Source organism: Aulonocara stuartgranti (assembly GCF_965226115.1).
Source record: "Aulonocara stuartgranti genome assembly, chromosome: 5".
Lineage (NCBI taxonomy): Eukaryota > Metazoa > Chordata > Actinopteri > Cichliformes > Cichlidae > Aulonocara > Aulonocara stuartgranti.
In genome coordinates this window covers 10623135-10641394 of record NC_138943.1, presented here as the reverse complement: position 1 = coordinate 10641394, position 18260 = coordinate 10623135, and the positions used below count along the sequence as shown (strand labels likewise).

At 40.2% G+C, this 18260-nt stretch overlaps 1 protein-coding gene across 2 annotated transcripts in view; it reads right to left on the bottom strand.

The window, feature by feature from the left end:
* st3gal8 (ST3 beta-galactoside alpha-2,3-sialyltransferase 8) overlaps window positions 1–17781 on the bottom strand; it is a 32756-nt gene extending 14975 nt beyond the window's left edge. For both annotated transcript variants that reach the window (XM_082534471.1, XM_082534472.1), the window contains exon 1: window positions 17672–17781. The gene's annotated coding sequence lies outside the window, so the exon portion shown is untranslated. The remainder of the gene's footprint in view (window positions 1–17671) is intronic.
* Window positions 17782–18260: the final 479 nt, after the last annotated feature.

Genomic DNA, 18260 nt, shown 5'->3' with positions numbered 1-18260 from the left:
ACCAAAGTGGAACTTTTTGGCCAAAATGCAAAACGCTATGTGTGGCGTAAAACTAACACTGCACATCACTCTGAACACACCATCCCCACTGTCAAATATGGTGGTGGCAGCATCATGCTCTGGGGGTGCTTCTCTTCAGCAGGGACAGGGAAGCTGGTCAGAGTTGATGGGAAGATGGATGGAGCCAAATACAGGGCAACCTTGGAAGAAAACCTCTTGGAGTCTGCAAAAGACTTGAGACTGGGGCGGAGGTTCACCTTCCAGTAGGACAACGACCCTAAACATGAAGCCAGGGCAACAATGGAATGGTTTAAAACAAAACATATCTATGTGTTAGAATGGCCCAGTCAAAGTCCAGATCTAAATCCAATCGAGAATCTGTGGCAAGATCTGAAAACTGCTGTTCACAAACGCTGTCCATCTAATCTGACTGAGCTGGAGCTGTTTTGCAAAGATTTCAGTCTCTAGATGTGCAAAGCTGGTAGAGACAGACCCTAAAAGACTGGCAGCTGTAATTGCAGCAAAAGGTGGTTCTACAAAGTATTGACTCAAGGGGCTGAATAATTACGCACACCCAATTTGTAAAAAATGTTTGGAATCATGTATGATTTTCGTTCCACTTCTCACGTGTACACCACTTTGTGTTGGTCTTTCACGTGGAATTCAATAAAATTGATTCATGTTTGTGGCTGTAAGGTGACAAAATGTGGAAGTTCAAGGGCGCCGAATACTTTTGTAAGCCACTGTATATGTGTATGTGTGGTATATTTATGCGTATATCCTTACTCTCATTCCCTTTTATTGTATCTGGAATATGCAACTTCTGTCGGTGCTGTGCTACTGGAAACTGTGTTTCCTGGAGGAACCCACCCGAGGAATTAATAAAGTTTCATCTAATCTAAATCGCACAAAAGACTTAACATTAAAATCTAAGATTTTCACTGGAAAAAATTGCTTAGGAGTTTCTTCCCGTGTAGGATGAGAGGAAGCAGCTACTGTCAGTGGCTGTCTTATTCACAAGGGGTCACCACAGTGTGTAGTACCACTTGTTTGATTTGGTAAGTTTTTATGCTGGATGCCTTTCCTCATGTAAACCCAAATTGATGGTAAGTGAAACTGAAAAAAAAAAAAAAGTTACACCTGTTACAACCTTTTCAGAACAAGACCAAAGAAGTCAGCCCCATGACGACTGATTATCAACATTGATACCTTTCTCTTAAAGTCATCCACTCCAGATGAGAAGAGTGGCACTCAAAGGACAAAGATTCTGACGCAAAGGCAACTTCCTGGATAAACATAACTGCACAGAGTTTAGGGCGAAGGCGAAGAAGAAGAAGAAGAAAAAAAAAAAAAACTGGAATCAAAGAAAGTGATTTTCCACCACAAAGTATTTTCAAACTCTTGCAACATATTCCCCTAATATATGAATCTCTGAGCTTCTGTACTGATGTATCATTAAATGGTTGTAAAAAGCAACACAGTTGAACACTTGTGTCCTCAACCCAGTGGCTGCAGTACAAAGACCAAGGTTACAAAAATCAAGAGGTGATGAATGGTGCGGTTTGCCAGGCAGTGCACAGCGAGTATAATGGGGCCGTAACTGTATGCCAAGTTGGAATGTCCAAACTTGCTCCAGTACAAAGAGCTTTTAACACAGAGGCAGCTCAGAGCGGATATTATGATTGGCCCTGTAATTCCACACAGGAGGCAGCACACGGACCAACGTGTCTGCTAAAAATCCACCCTGAGAATTAGGAAATGCTTTAAACATCCTTGGGAACAAAAGGGGGGAAAGTTAATTCAAGCATAGTGGTCACAGTAGTAAAAAGTCTGGTGTATATTATTATATTTTTACAATATGCACTGCCCATATATTGGCTTCTCTTTGATGGCCTCCTGTTAAATCTGTTGAATTTAAAATATTTCCTCACACATACAAAGTCTTGAATAATCAGTCCCCATCTTACCCTAATGCTTTAAAGTAAAGTGCAGCAGCCAGTCTGAGACTCTGTGTTTTGTAGAAACTGCACAATAAATTTTTAAGTAAAAAAAAAAAGAAAAGAAAGAAGAAGTGTGATGTAGCAAATTTGATACAAAATACAACTCGTACATGCAAATATTTTATATTCTTTTATTATTTTTGAATTTATTTTTTCCCCCATTTGATCAGGAGGTTTACTAAACACTCCATTTTCAATTCCATGTTATTAGCTTAACCTGCAAGTGCCTGGTTTTTCCAACAGAGCACTTGCCTCACAGATTAGGAACCACAAGCAAGTCTCCCGAGTCTGTAAAGGTAGAATGTGAGGCAGAGCCTTCAGCCATCACCTCCATCCCCTGTGAACCAGCTAGTTGAAAAGATCAGATATCTCTCAAAAACATCCTCCTGTTTTCTCTCCTGATGAGTCCATGTGTCCACGCAAGCCAAAAACCACATCTGTTACAACTGCCAGTTATATGTGGAGATGCGGGACGCAATTAAAGCAATGCAGATTTAATTAATTATGGTGCTCATAACAATATTAACTTGTGTGTATAGCTGGGGAAGAGACCTAAAAGTCACCTAGACTGGCAAGCGATCACTGATTGCTTTGACCACAGTCAATCTCCAAAATCATCATCTACTTCTACAGACCTATGGAGAGGTGATACATTGTTGTTATTGTTGGACAGCACTGAGCAGCTCTTTCTGTGGCGGGCTGCAGCACCCACAATGTGGGCAGAGGTCTTTCCTTTGAACTGCTGTCAGACTCCACAACAAAGACTGGAAATGACCACACACGCACAGACAGAAACACACATAACCAATAAACCATGGTAGCCTTCGCTAGTCTCGCTTATGTGCAGTGTAATCTTTCTGACAATTATTTTACATATTATTTTACTCTATTTCAGTCTTTCTCAAACTGTGTTACTTGGGCTCTCTCTGGTGATACACGGGAAATCTCTATGCAAAGATGACACAAGAGTTCCCGAAGCTCTTCTGGGAACTGGAGTCAACCAGAAAACATTTCCTGGAGCATGAGTCCTCTATAAAGAGCAGCCTTTCCTTATCGCCAGCTACACAGCGCTGGCAGGCTCGTTTCCCTGGCCTTAAAACTGCAAAGGCGGCACGGCGCTGTCACGCTGATGGTACCACCTCATAAAATATATGGCTCTTGAAGTACCACCCTTATGAGCGACGTTAAAGTACAGTAGTATACGCTTAATTAACACCACATAGAGTTTAGACAAGACAATTTTATTTTTTATATGAATGTTATGTATTGTAACTGTCATAAACAGGATGTGGTAATTGATAATAATAACAACCGTACTGCATTAAAACATTCACAGCGGGTGAGATATCTGGTCCCACCTGATGATCTACAAACCCTGCTTCTGGGTCAAAACTATTCCGCGTTTATCAAGGCAGTTGTGTTTGTAACATGTTTTAATGCTTTGTACTTTGTTCTATTTAATCTGAACAAGCCCCTAAAAAAGCAGTGATCACTGTCGGCCTCTCTCGGTTTTTATTACCACTGTTTATTTTAAAGCTCAGTTTTTAAAACCTTATGATGCAACTACAGCCCAGCCCATGTAGCAGTATATTAATTGCTAACCTTGTATTGTGGATGGATTGTCTCAGTATTTCTCCTGACTGAAGTTTGGTCTGTTTACATCAACCCGACATGTGATTGGATTTGTCCCTAAACATCGGGAACCCTCGCCTTAGCGTTCATACTCCAGACATTCCTGCAGTGTAACTAATGATGTGTGTTAACTGGCTTCATGTGTATAGGAATTTATTTTACTTATGTATTAATCACATTATTATATTGTATACTGCCTGGGTGCCACTGGATTTTAACAAGTCTCACACTCATACAGTAAGACAAATGGTGGGGGTCTAGTTAGGAAGTTGGGGGAAGCAGACAGCTCCACAGGAAGAATCTTTTGTCTCTTTGAGGACTCTGGGAGGTAGCAAGGGAGTGTGAATCTTAAGGTGTGAAACCGCTGTCTGCTGCCTTTTGTTCCTGGAGAAGGTATTTAACTGAGAGCCATGCTAGGCTCAGAGAGACTCTGCTGACCTGCCCCGCGGTCATGTAGGCTCTCCACAAGCTTGGTTGTCTGTTCTTTGTGTGTTTTGATTAAAGAATGTTAGCTACCGCTCACCGCTCGTCTGCAGGCTTTATTTAAATGGAAAACTTCCACAACACATGGATCGATAGATCTGGGTGTCATCTGCTTAGCAATGAAAATCTATGCCATGACTTCTGATGATACTGCCTATACTGAAAACACTGCATGTATAATGTGAACAGAATTGGTCCTAACACTGAACCCTGTTGAAGTCCATAATTAACCTTCCCAGTGCGGGTATATGTGTGTGTGCGTGTCTCACCCTGCCATAAATGGTATCAGCAATTGTCAGTTTTACAGAAGGAAGTGTAGACTATGGAGATGTTTGCCAACCCTAAAGTCATAAAAGTTAAGAAAAGCTCTGTGTGCAAGTTATGGTCATGCAAATGTGTCTGCCCGCCTTTCCATTTCGACAGCAAGCACGTCACTGGAAGCAGATGACATATGCAGCTGCTGAATGCCTATCGGTTGACAAATGGGACAAAATAGAGAAAAGAGCAACAGCGGAGTTCGTCCAGGAATGGGAGAAGAAAACAAACTTTAACCTCCTAAGACCCGAACTCTTTCATGGCATGCATTTTTAATTTCTCTTTATATTTGGGCAGATTGGGACCTGATGAATGTAAAAACAAAGAATTACGTGATTTTTTTTTTTTTTACCTGATTTTTGTTTAAGAAAAATAGGATCCAGTCTGTCTGTTGCAGGGCTAACGCACAGAGACAGGCAACCATTCGCACTCACATTCACTCCCGCATTCACACCTATGGGCAATTTAGATTGATAAATTAACCTAACCCCACAAACTGCATGTCTTTGGACTGTGGGATGGACAGTCATTCATTTCCTCTTCTGCTGGCTTCATGCCTGAAGTCTTTCATACATTCGTAAACCTGTTCAGAAAACCTGTTTCCCTTATTAACGAAGTAGGAAACATCCACTTAAGGCAGGGGTGTTAAACTCCAGGCCTCCAGGGCCGGTGTCCTGCAGGTTTTTGATGTGTCCTTGATCCAACACAGCTGACTTGAATGGCTAAAAGAGCTCCTCAAAATGTCTTGAAGTTCTCCAGAGGCCTGGTAATGAACTAATCATTAGATTTAGGTGTGTTGACCCAGGGTGAGATCTAAAACCTGCAGGACGCCGGCCCTCGAGGCCTGGGATTCGACCCCCCTGATTTAAGGCAATGTAAATATCCCAGAGAGTTGAGAGTTGAAAAGACAGTGGAGGGTCTTGATGTTGTTTTAGGGTTTTCAGGATGGGGAAAAGGGACATAATTTCCTGTCCCAAGAACACATTGCAACAACAGGGCTTCCTGTCTTGCTTCCTCCCCTTTTCTGTGAACTCTGACACCTCTTTTGAGAAGTCCCTTTTGCGTTTATTAATCCCAATATGCAGCACCAAAGGTCTCTTCAGCTGATGTGTAAAAACGTCCAGGCAACTGCAGACGTTCACTTTAACTGGGTTATAGTGGAGTCTAAAGCTCCCTGTTGATAAAGCAAATTAGTCAGCTGACAAAGCAACAACTGCTTGCTTTCTCAAATTTCTGTAAAAGGAACAAGGCCTCGTCGAGACCCATGGAAAGTAAGTAGAGTCTACTTGATGCGATCAGACCGGGTCCTCTGATAGGGATGGGTATTGATAAGATTTTCACGATTCCGATTCCATTTTTGATTCTGTTTAACGATTCGATTCTTTATCGATTCTCTTATAGATTCTTTTTTTTTTTTTTAAAGGAGAACACTAAGGTCTAGGGCTGCACGATTTTGCATGAAATGAGAATCACGATTTTTTGGCTTAGAATTGAGATCACGATTCTCTCACGATTTTCTTTTCCAGTACTTATTAACTGCACATCAACTTCGCAACAGTTAAGACTGAACATAAAAACAATAAATAAACATAAAAACAACAAATGTCTCGCGTTTTGCTGTTGCCGCAAAATGTACTGCTTGAAATTCCGTCTCCACCGTTGCTCGACACTGCGTGTATAGAGCAGGTAGTGCAACAATAGAAAAATAGTTGCGGGACGGCACTGTGTAGCGTTTGTCTAGGGTGTTGATCATTTTCCTAAATCCCTCGTTTTGCACAGTGTTGATGGGAGCCATACAGTGGGGCAAAAAAGTATTTAGTCAGCCACCGATTGTGCAAGTTCCCCCACCTAAAATGATGACAGAGGTCAGTAATTTGCACCAGAGGTACACTTCAATTGTGAGAGACAGAATGTGAAAAAAAAAAATCCATGAATCCACATGGTAGGATTTGTAAAGAATTTATTCGTAAATCAGGGAGAAAAATAAGTATTTGGTCACCTCAAACAAGGAAAATCTCTGGCTCTCACAGACCTGTAACGTCTTCTGTAAGAAGCTTTTCTGTCCCCCACTCGTTACCTGTATGAATGGCACCTGTTTGAACTCATCATCTGTATAAAAGACACCTGTCCACAGCCTCAAACAGTCAGACTCCAAACGCCGCCATGGCCAAGACCAAAGAGCTTTCGAAGGACACCAGGAAAAGTATTGTAGACCTGCACCAGACTGGGAAGAGTGAATCTACAATAGGCAAGCAGCTTGGTGTGAAAAAAATCAACTGTGGGAGCAATCATCAGAAAATGGAAGACATACAAGACCACTGATAATCTCCCTCGATCTGGGGCTCCACGCAAGATCTCATCCCGTGGGGTCAAAATGATCATGAGAACGGTGAGCTGGGCGATATGAGATTTTTTTCATATCACGATATGTTTTTTTCATTTCAGGCGATAACGATATCTATCACGATATAAGCCAAATAACTATATTTGTAAGATTTAAATGTGCCGTTGCTCACAAGTAAAATGTGAAATAATCAGCAGCTTGTTTTTATTTAAATATTTATTTCCCATAATAAGTTCGACAGGGTAGATGTACTTAAGGAACATGAGACTTTTTCAGCTAAATAAAGGCAAATATTGCAAACTACACAAAAGGCAGCCGCTAAAGCGTTTAAGTTTCAAAATAGAACAAACGAAACAGACTAAATTGTCAATTCCACTTAGAAACAAAATATTAATTCTAAAAATAAATCTTAGTTTGTTTTACAGAAGAACAGACAAAACTGACTAACTTTTGTCAGTATCAAATAAACTGAGAACTAAAAGGAAATTCTCAATCTCTCCTTGTTGTATAGCTTAGCTTTTCAAACAGTTTTAACAGTTACTTTAGTCTGACAAAAGCCGAATGACGAATTAGCGCTTCCAGTCAGAGACTGAGGCTACGTCCACACGTACACGGGTATTTTTGAAAACGGAGATTTTCCGTTTTCGTTTTAAAAAATAATCCCGTCCACACATAAAGGCAGAAATGAAGGAAAACGCTGCTATGAACATGCCAAAGCAGCAGGTGGCGCTAGATTCCTAACCGTGCAGAAATGTTGGCTAATCAGAAGTCTAGAAGCCTCGGTGGGAAAAAGTAAACAAAGCTGGGGCATAGAAGCAGAACCGAGTCTTATGTGTGGAGGGACAGTAACTGTGTGTATATGTAAGCATTTAAACACTGCAGAGAGTAGAATTAACAGTAACAGTATTGTAGAAATTCATTTCACCGAAACAATAACGTGGCGCACAGTGTGACGCATGCACCAGTTTATTGTATTTCCAGACTTGCTTTCGGCACAATTTACAGTGCACGCTACTCTGTTTTTTGTCAGACTTGAAATAGCCGAAATACCTTCACACTACGGAACTTCTATGGCTCTTCTGTTTGACAATCTCTCCGGCATTGGAACCATCATCTGTTTTCTCTTCGGTCACGCTCGGTTGATTTTTCTAGTCGGCACACTCATTTCCTCCATTACCCGCTGGCTGCTTCCCAAACAAACACACGTGCGGCTTGGCACTTGTGCTGTATGTAACAAGTCACGCGATGTGACGCTGCGGCTGTGATTGGTTCGGCTCTGCGCTACTTAATTTGGATTGGCTGACCTTTTTTTTTTTTTTTTTTTTTTTAAGAGGACAAGAGCGGCGAGGTCTATCGCGATAGCTTAATTTCTCTATTGAGTATAAGTTATATCGCGATACATATCGTTATCGTTCTATCGCCCAGCTCTATGAGAACGGTGGGCAAAGATCCCAGAACCACACGGGGGGACCTGGTGAATGACCTGCAGAGAGCTGGGACCAAAGTAACAAAGGTGTAGTGGCAATTCCTTTACTTTTGAATGATCAAACGTCCCACAACTTAAAGTCCACAAGCCACTGCTGCACTGAGGTAATATTTCGTACGCAGGCAAAAGAAGTCCATTGTCCAAACCTTTTAGTTGAGAGTTTTGGTTTTGGTTTATTTATCCATTTGGCAAGCAATAACAAGATCCTTCCTACTGCTTCTCCTGCTCTGGTAAAAAAACCATAGGCCCACCCCAATGCATGCTGGTCCTATACCAGTCTCTTTATTTATAGAAACAAAATGGCCCTACAGCTCTTACTGACTAATTTAACAAAATAACAACAAACAAAACAAATCATTTAAAACAAAATATTAACCGACAAATAAACCCCAAAATATAAATAAACTAACAAACTTTAACTAATTTCAAAATAATAAAAAATAAAGAACAAATAGCTCCAACACTCCGGCCCCTAATTGTGCATACTATCACAATTACTTTAAAGTCCCAAAAGGAGGAGCTATTCCCTTAAACAAATCCTTAATTTTCATTGATGATTTTCTTCACGATGAGGCTTCCAGTAGCAAAATAAGTTTTGTCACTGGCCTTTCCAAAACACTGGTCCTTGTTTGTAGTCTCACAGAACGCACCAAGCCTTTTGCATCCTGGTTTACATTTAAGACTTTCGCCATCATCCATGATCCTCTTGGAGCTGTAGCGTCTGCAATTAAAACAACATCTCCAGGTATAAGACATCTTTTAGTCCTCATCCATTTTTGTCTTTCTTGCATCAGAGGTAGGTACTCAGAAAGCCATCTCTTCCAGAACAACTCTGCCATGTACTGTACCTGTTTCCACCTTTTCCTGACATGCAAATCACTTGGATGAAACAGTCCTGGTGGAAAAACTGGTTTATTTTTCAGCAACAACAAGTGATTGGGTGTCAGTGCTTCAAGATCATTTGAGTCATCTGAAACTTTAGTAATGGGTCTGTCGTTCATTATAGCTTCAACCTCACAGAAGACTGTGTGGAGTCCTTCATCATCCAGAACTTGCTCCTTAAGAACTGAGGCTAAAATATTCTTTATTGAACGAATGAGACGCTCCCACACACCACCTTGGTGAGAGGCTGCTGGAATGTTGAAGTTCCATTTCATGCCATCCTGAACAAAAGCCTTTTGAATTTTGGCATGGTCCAGCTCAGTCAAACTTTCTTTCAACTCTCGATTCGCCCCAACAAAATTTGTAGCATTATCAGATCTGATGGTCGAAACTGGGCCTCGTCTACAGATGAACCTCCTCACAGCATTTATACAAGAGTCTGTATCAAGTGTACATGCAATCTCCAGATGTACTGCACGACTGGTGAAACAAGTAAAAAGAACTCCATACCTTTTAAGGAGACTTCGTCCTCTTTTTAACACTTATAGGTCCAAAATAGTCCACTCCAACCTTTGTGAATGGAGCTATGTCTGGCAGGACTCTCTCTTCAGGCAGATCCGCCATCTTTTGTTCAACAAACTTTCCTCTGTTGCGTCTACACGTGATACAACGAGAGATAATTTTCCTGGCAGCAGAATTTGCATTTAATATCCAGTAATTTTGTCTTAGTTTTGACAACATGTGTGCTCTTCCTGCATGTCCCAACCTTTGATGGATATGGCGTAAAATCAGTGTTGACACATGCATATCTTTTGTCAAAATTACAGGATGCTTTAATTCCATAGGCATGGCTGCTTTATTCAATCGGCCACCCACTCTGAGGATTCCTGCATCCAACACTGGATCAAGTTTGTAGAGACAATTTCCCTTAGAGACTCCTTTGAGGCCATTGCAGATTAAAGCCATTTCAGTCGTAAATTTTTATTGTCCTCTTGGATTATTTCAAACTTTATAAAGATGCACAGCACACTGAGAGTCCATAGCCTAAAGTACAAACATGACATCCATTTACCTGCCTTTTGCAGCGAACAAACATTTCCACAGAGGGCGTTGGCATGTTTCAATTAGCGATCCAATTTTGCACCAATTTAGTACGTCAAAACTCAGTTCATCAGTCTTTGTAGTGATATAATGTCTTTAAACTCCAATAGCTTCACCGTTTTCCTTTACGGCTTAAACAATATTATCACTCACCAGCTTTGATGAACGAGTGACATGTTGATCCAGGCCTCAACATCAAATCCGTCTGGATTACTCACCAGACGATCCAATAACTTTTATTCGAGTTCGACGGTGATCCTTGAAATCCTTATATCCATTAATGAAGGATTATTCCTTTGTCCACGGGAAGGTTTTTTACTTTGTGTAGTGGCAATTCCTTTACTTTTGAATGATCAAACGTCCCACAACTTAAAGTCCACAAGCCACTGCTGCACTGAGGTAATATTTCGTACGCAGGCAAAAGAAGTCCATTGTCCAAACCTTTTAGTTGAGAGTTTTGGTTTTGGTTTATTTATCCATTTGGCAAGCAATAACAAGATCCTTCCTACTGCTTCTCCTGCTCTGGTAAAAAACCATAGGCCCACCCCAATGCATGCTGGTCCTATACCAGTCTCTTTATTTATAGAAACAAAATGGCCCTACAGCTCTTACTGACTAATTTAACAAAATAACAACAAACAAAACAAATCATTTAAAACAAAATATTAACCGACAAATAAACCCCAAAATATAAATAAACTAACAAACTTTAACTAATTTCAAAATAATAAAAAATAAAGAACAAATAGCTCCAACAAAAGGTCACCATCAGTAACACACTACAACGGCAGGGAATCAAATCCCGCAGTGCCAGACGTGTTCCGCTGCTGAAGCCAGTGCATGTCCAGGCCCATCTGAAGTTTGCCAGAGAGCACATGGATGATACAGCAGAGGATTGGGAGAATGTCATGTGGTCAGATGAAACCAAAGTAGAACTTTTTGGTATAAACTCAACTCGTCGTGTTTGGAGGAAGAAGAATACTGAGTTGCATCCCAAGAACACCATACCTACTGTGAAGCATGGGGGTGGAAACATCATGCTATGGGGCTGTTTTTCTGCCAAGGGGACAGGACGACTGATCCGTGTTAAGGACAGAATGAATGGGGCCATGTATCGTGAGATTTTGAGCCAAAACCTCCTTCCATCAGTGAGAACTTTGAAGATGAAACGAGGCTGGGTCTTCCAACATGACAATGATCCAAAACACACCGCCCGGGCAACAAAGGAGTGGCTCCGTAAGAAGCATTTGAAAGTCCTGGAGTGGCCTAGCCAGTCTCCAGACCTCAACCCCATAGAAAATCTGTGGCGGGAGTTGAAAGTCCGTGTTGCTCGGCGACAGCCCCAAAACATCACTGCTCTCGAGAAGATCTGCATGGAGGAATGGGCCAAAATACCAGCTACTGTGTGTGCAAACCTGGTAAAGACCTATAGTAAACGTTTGACCTCTGTTATTGCCAACAAAGGTTATGTTACAAAGTATTGAGTTGTATTTTTGTTATTGACCAAATACTTATTTTCCACCCTGATTTACGAATAAATTCTTTACAAATCCTACCATGTGGATTCATGGATTTTTTTTTTTTCACATTCTGTCTCTCACAGTTGAAGTGTACCTCTGGTGCAAATTACTGACCTCTGTCATTATTTTAGGTGGGGGAACTTGCACAATCGGTGGCTGACTAAATACTTTTTTGCCCCACTGTATCTTTGGTCAGGTGATAAGTAATAGCCTCCGTAATTTCTTTGTGCCTGCGGGAGTTCGACGTGAAGCGCTGTATAAGGTTCCCGTTATTGATGTTTGGGTGGTTGACCGGGACGGATTTTCTCCTGTCACTTTCTCGTCATCCCTGACGTGCTCTCCGTTGTTTTTTCCCCTGCTAATTTTAGCAGCCAGCTTCTGTATCACGTGGTATAAGGCTCCGCCCTTGTCATTTGTTGAGCAGGAAGAGTGAGCGCTTGTTTTCATGCAGATTACATCCCGGATCAAAATGAGGTACAATCGTCATCTTTTTTTCTTTTTAAATCGTTGTCATTCGGAAATGAGATCGCACATAAGTATGAATCGAGATCGCGATTTTCTAACGATTAATCGTGCAGCCCTAGCGCACAGTAATGGCAGGTTTTGTAATAAGGCAGATCGCGCTAACATAATATGCACTGTTAGTTGATTATTTACCTGCCGCATTAACGGGAGAGGACGTGCAAATGTTACCGCTGCTGCTTGGTTGAGATTCACGAGTCAGGAGCGGAATTAAAAACACGACATTCATTTAAGGTTATCGTGTGTTTTGTGAGCAAATGCTTTTGCATATTCCTAGTGTTTCCTCCCTTAAATGAAATATCTACTTTGCAAGTATTGCAAGTTGCCCTGTTGTCTTCCGTTCTCGTAAAGTATAATCAAACTTTTTAGTGTTTGAGCCGCTTAGGCGCTGTGTTTCCTGCCAGGTAAATGACGCTCCGCAACGTGGTGACGTCATTCGGGGTGACTGGAATCGATAAGGGAATCGTTTGCAAAAATGGCAAACAATTCCAAGGAATTGAAACAGTGGGAACCGGTTCTCAACAAGAACCGGTTTTCGATACCCATCCCCATCCTCTGATGTAATAAACTCTTTGGCTCACAAAGGTTTCATTACACTTGCAGTAATGAGCTCAGCTGTTACAGACTCTGGGAAAGTTTCACTTTGTATATAATAAAGAACAGCTCTAATGACTGTTACACCATCAATATTACATTTTAGTTAGAGGGGAAAAAGCAAAACTACAAACACTTGTTTGTAGTTGCAAATTTAAGTTAAATTCTTGCACTCTTGAGCCCTGCACACAGCAGCTGTTGCCTTCCCCACCGTCTTTCATATCACTAACAATTCCCCCTCTCTTTTAGATTCTTGTTAAAACTGCAGAGCCTCATATGCTTCCTCTAATGTAAAAAAACAAGGTGAAAATACTAAGAAGAAAAATAAGTCAAATTAAGGTATTATTGATCATATCTGCTTTTCTTTATAAACTGTTTTATTTTTGGATGATTTCTTGTATTGTCAGTTTCTTCCTGTGATATAGCTAAATAAACTGCTTCACTTCAATACAAAACTGTTGACCAATAGTCTACTTATCCCAACAGATAAGATATTCAACAGTCCAAAGTTTTGTTTAACCTTCCTGTGTTCCTGTATTTACACGCAAATTTACATGTTTCAGGAGAGACATCCGCCACGTCCAAATCTGGATCCACATACCGGTTTACTGCAGCAGTAATAATATGCTTACCATGAATTTACATTGATAAGGTTAGAATGACTTTTAATGCCATTATTGATTCATTTTAAAGGCCTAATTCTTTCTTGTTGAACTCACTGACTCCTGATCAATGTGTGAACTCCCATCTAAAATGAATATCGAGCACCTTGTTGATGCACAATGTTCATTCACAAAGGAACAAAGTAAACACTAAGCACAATCCTTTCTTAGATACCAGGACTGTAGGAGTATTTAAGTTGCCTTAAGTATAACAGAGACAGTACTTTATTTCTGCCATTTTCAGAAGTATTGCTGAACTGAAATAGGAAAGAAAGTGTGTCAAGCTCTTAAAAGTTTATGAAGGTAAAAGCCACATGTGCGTTTTTGAGCCTTTGAGAGGACAGTGACTGATATAAAATTCCTTGGGTCCAAGTCTGAACCCTTAAACATCTCTTTGAAGAAGGAAGGATCAGCCACGTTGTCCTAAAATTGCACTTTGTACAATCCTCGTGAATTACACACTACACCAACAGTCAGAAACGCATTCCCTAGTCTTTCATAAAACACGCCAACTCCAAATTCAAAACCTTGTATTTATCTTCAAACAGTCCCTACTGAGTAAAAAACATTCTGACTTTCAGAAATGTAACTTACAGCGTTCCTCACAAAGATAGACGATCGACTATACACACAGAACATTTTAACAGCAATACAGCACAGGAAGAAGAGGGGCTAAAAAAAAAAGCTTGCTCTCATATCCGGTACAGGAAGGCTTGACTCACAGGCATGATTTTTTTTGGGGTGGGATCTTTATTACATATTTTTACTGAACCTAAACGTGTCATTGTCCTGTTTCTCTACATAATGGCTGTCCTTGTAGTCTGACAGTCCATTTTATAAAAAGACAACATCTATTCAGCATTAAGTATTGCCACACAAAAATCCTCTGACTCTGAATGTTTGGTGAAGAAATGAAAATGGATTCAGGAAAATGAGCAGACAGTCTGTAAAAATCGACTTAGTCAGATTTAGTCAGGCCTCTATAATTACTTTAGCCCCAACCCAGTCTAAAAAAAACAAACAAAAAAAAAAACAAAACACTAAATGACCACACAACCTGCTCCACTGACCATCATTATATTACATTCAAGTGTACCATTTCAGTTGTCACATAAACATAAATATCACAGACAGTCCCAAACATAATTACAGAGGGAGTTTTACTGGTCTGGCACACCTATGATCAAAGTGGGCTGTAGCGGGTCCTCGATATAAAATGAACCACAATTCTGTCACTTCTTTGAAGTTTTGAACATAAATCACTGATTTTTTTTGTTCTACCATTTGACTATAAACAAGACAAAGCAGGGGAGCAATAATAACTGGGACTGTAAAATTAAATACAAGACAGTCAGTATCATAGACATGGCTATCTGTCCGTGCCCCTTCTTCTGGAAATCAACAGCTAGTTTACAAGAAATACATAATCGGTTATGGTAAAATGTTATGACTGTATGGAACACAGTGACCTTGAAAGTAATATATTCTGAGCCCTGTCAGTTCAAAATAATTTGTAGAAGTCTTGATGTGTTTGTCTCTTCACCATCTGATTGCTTTCTTCTTCTTCTTTTAAATTCTCTCACCAGGTGGCAAATGGTCTCTCTCCCGTCAGCACTGGCCTTTCCCTTCAGTTACTTTTTGTAGTGTTGTTTAATTATTATTTAATTTAGAATTTATTGCAATACCTTTTTTCTGCTTACTGACATTAACTTAGAGGATAAGCCTGAATGACGGTTGGTTCCAGGCCTTTTCCCTCTTTTGTTTGATTTTGCCATTGTGCCATCTCCCTTATTTGTGTTTAAGTGTCTTGGGTTCCTTTAATCCATGAATTTAGAGACCACAACAAAAGGTACACGATGAAGCCACAAATACTACTTGCCAAAGACCTGCAGAGCAACCGAAAATAGGGACGCATCAGGTATCATACAGACTCCAGTAGCACAACTGGTATCTCTGACACTCTGCTGATCTAATTTAATTAAATGGAATTTAGGGTTATTATATGCACATCCATCTTGCATAGGCGGAGCCCGCTGCATTTCAAGAATTAGAGCCAACACAAAAACAACAAATAGTCAGCAGTCCAGGAGCATTTTACACTACCACGCCAAGGTCTGTTTATTTGTTTGCCATAGTTCATGACCTGATTGTGATGAGGCAAACAAACACTGGTCTAGTGAGCTGATGAGGAGGCACATCGCCCTAAAACTGACTGGAAAACTTCTATTGATCCTACAGTTTCATGATGAGATGTCAACAACAACTAAGTGATTAACTGCTATTACAGCGATACTGCAATACATAATATTGACAGCCAGGGGAAGATGACAAAAAATTATATTTAGCACAGTTGCTCTGTTGTGTGTGTTTTGCTGTAATGCTAAATGTCCTGAGGATTAATAATTAGATTTATGTTGATAAGGTGTCAGGGATAAAACTGCTGATTGTTTCCAGGATGTCAACAGGAAACAGGAAACGCTGTAATGAAGAAGTGCTACGCACAGACAATCGCAGGCTACCAGCAGACTAATATCACAGAGATGATAACAACCTGGAGTCAAAACAGGCCACACTGTCAACATCACAAATATTACAGCAGCTGCTCTATATAAACACTTGATGGTCTTTTACCAGTAACCCTAACGCTGAACTCTACAGTAGGGCAACAATACACCAAGAAAACCTCGACACATAATATAATATTGTTAAAGCACTAGCAGACAACAGGCCAACTCCACTCCAAGAACACATTAAATGCACACAAAGCAGCCGAGCACCACCAACTGTAATCTATAAAGACTCTCAGTAAGATAACTACAGACTAGCGATACACTGAAGTTAGATGTGGGAGGAAAATAACACAGTAGAGTGCAGCTACGTGTAAATACACCAAACTGAGCGCAGCATAATAGAGAAGTACTATTAAATATACATTTTATGTATGTATGACTGACATTTCTCCTTAACTTCCTATTCAAAGAAGTTCTTTTTTTCGATAGCGTGGTGTACAACAAGCTATAACTAGACTTTTTTTTACTTTTACATTCTTCGCTCCATGCTTATCAGTATTTATCCTTGGGGTTGTAAATAAGGACACCGGTTTACTTGTAAAACTATCATGCAAATACATTATTTTGCTTGACTAAGCATTATGAAGGCTAAGTAACTTGTACAGTTTTTGATGACGCTTCTGTATGGAACCAACTGAAGGCTTTACTGGATGTCCCACACTGTTACTGTTAGTGTAGTCTTTGAGGGGGCGGCATTACATGAACCTTCTGGTAAGGCCCTCATTTCCTCATAAATAGATGGGTGGGCGGACAGACTTCTGACAAACTAATGAATATTACAGGAGTAATATGAGCGATAAGTAAAGTCTATGAGGCAAGCTACAACACACAGGATCACAAGACTATAGACATACTGTAAACATCCATTAGGTAAAATATATTAAAAGTACAATAAAAACAATCAGTCCGTTTAAACAGATAAACTACAGCAATATTTCAGGAATACATGAAGCAGGCCATTATAGCTAAAGGTACATCAAATACTGCAGAAAGGCATAGAAGTTGACAAATGAGAATATTCTAACACCACCATGAAAATCGCTATTATTATGTAGGACAAGCAAAAATAAGCTAAAATATGATAGGGATGCAGATATAAAGACCAGAGCAAAGTTCTAAAATAATTTTAAGGAAGCACTTTGTAGTAAGTTGTGGTTCCTTAAAATTGGATATACAAAGAACTGCAACTGCATGTCCCCCAGCAGCAGACGGGCAGCTACAAAAATAGAAAAGTACAGACCTCAAGTCTGAAGGTATTTGTCCCCAACCCACCCCCAACGTTATCTGCCTCCTTCTAAAGTATCTCACGCCTTTTCCTTTCCTTTAGAAATCACAACACAAACAAGCAATCCACGTCAAGAGAAAAACAGCACAATCCGGAGTAAACCTGGCTTCAAAATGCGTTAAGTTTTGGTGGAAACTTTAAGAAGTTTCTAGCCCGAGTTACGAACACGCCGTTACTCAGAATGATTGATACACGGCTTTAGACACATAACGAGCCAGTAAACAGCCGGTAAAACCGCACAAAGCTCCGAGAAGAACAAACCGAAAAACACTTACACGAAGGAGCAGCAGCTGCAATAGACACCAGTTAGATTTTCTTCCTTTCTGTTAGAGGAGCAGCAGAGCTGAGGGCATGATGATGCAGAACAGAGACCCCACCCACCGGGAGGGGAGGGGCTTGGCGAAAGAGGAGATTTTTTTTACCACCCAAAAACATTTTTTCTTTCTAACGGTGCGGTTTTTTGGGTGTGTTTGTGTTACAGGCATGTTGCAGTGTTGAGTCTTTTTACAAAATGGATGCAAAGATTTTACAGATTTATCTGGTTAGGCCTTCTCGGCTTTGTTGAGAAAAAGCAAGGAGATAAAATCCAACAATAGGTTCAAGTTTAGGTTCTTAGATCAGGTTTGACTTGTGTTAATTAAACATGAGTTATGAGCTTATTAGGTTAATTTAGGTTATTTTTAGGTAACCTGTAGCTAGTTTTCAAGAATTAATACAAGTCAAAGTAATTTATCTATGAACTGAAATAAACTTGTGTGTATTTCCCCATAAAGAGATTGCACAGCTGCATCTATAAAAACAGTTTTACTGGATATTTTCTAACAGACCTTAATCTTCAGTACTGATCATTTAACCTCCAAAGTT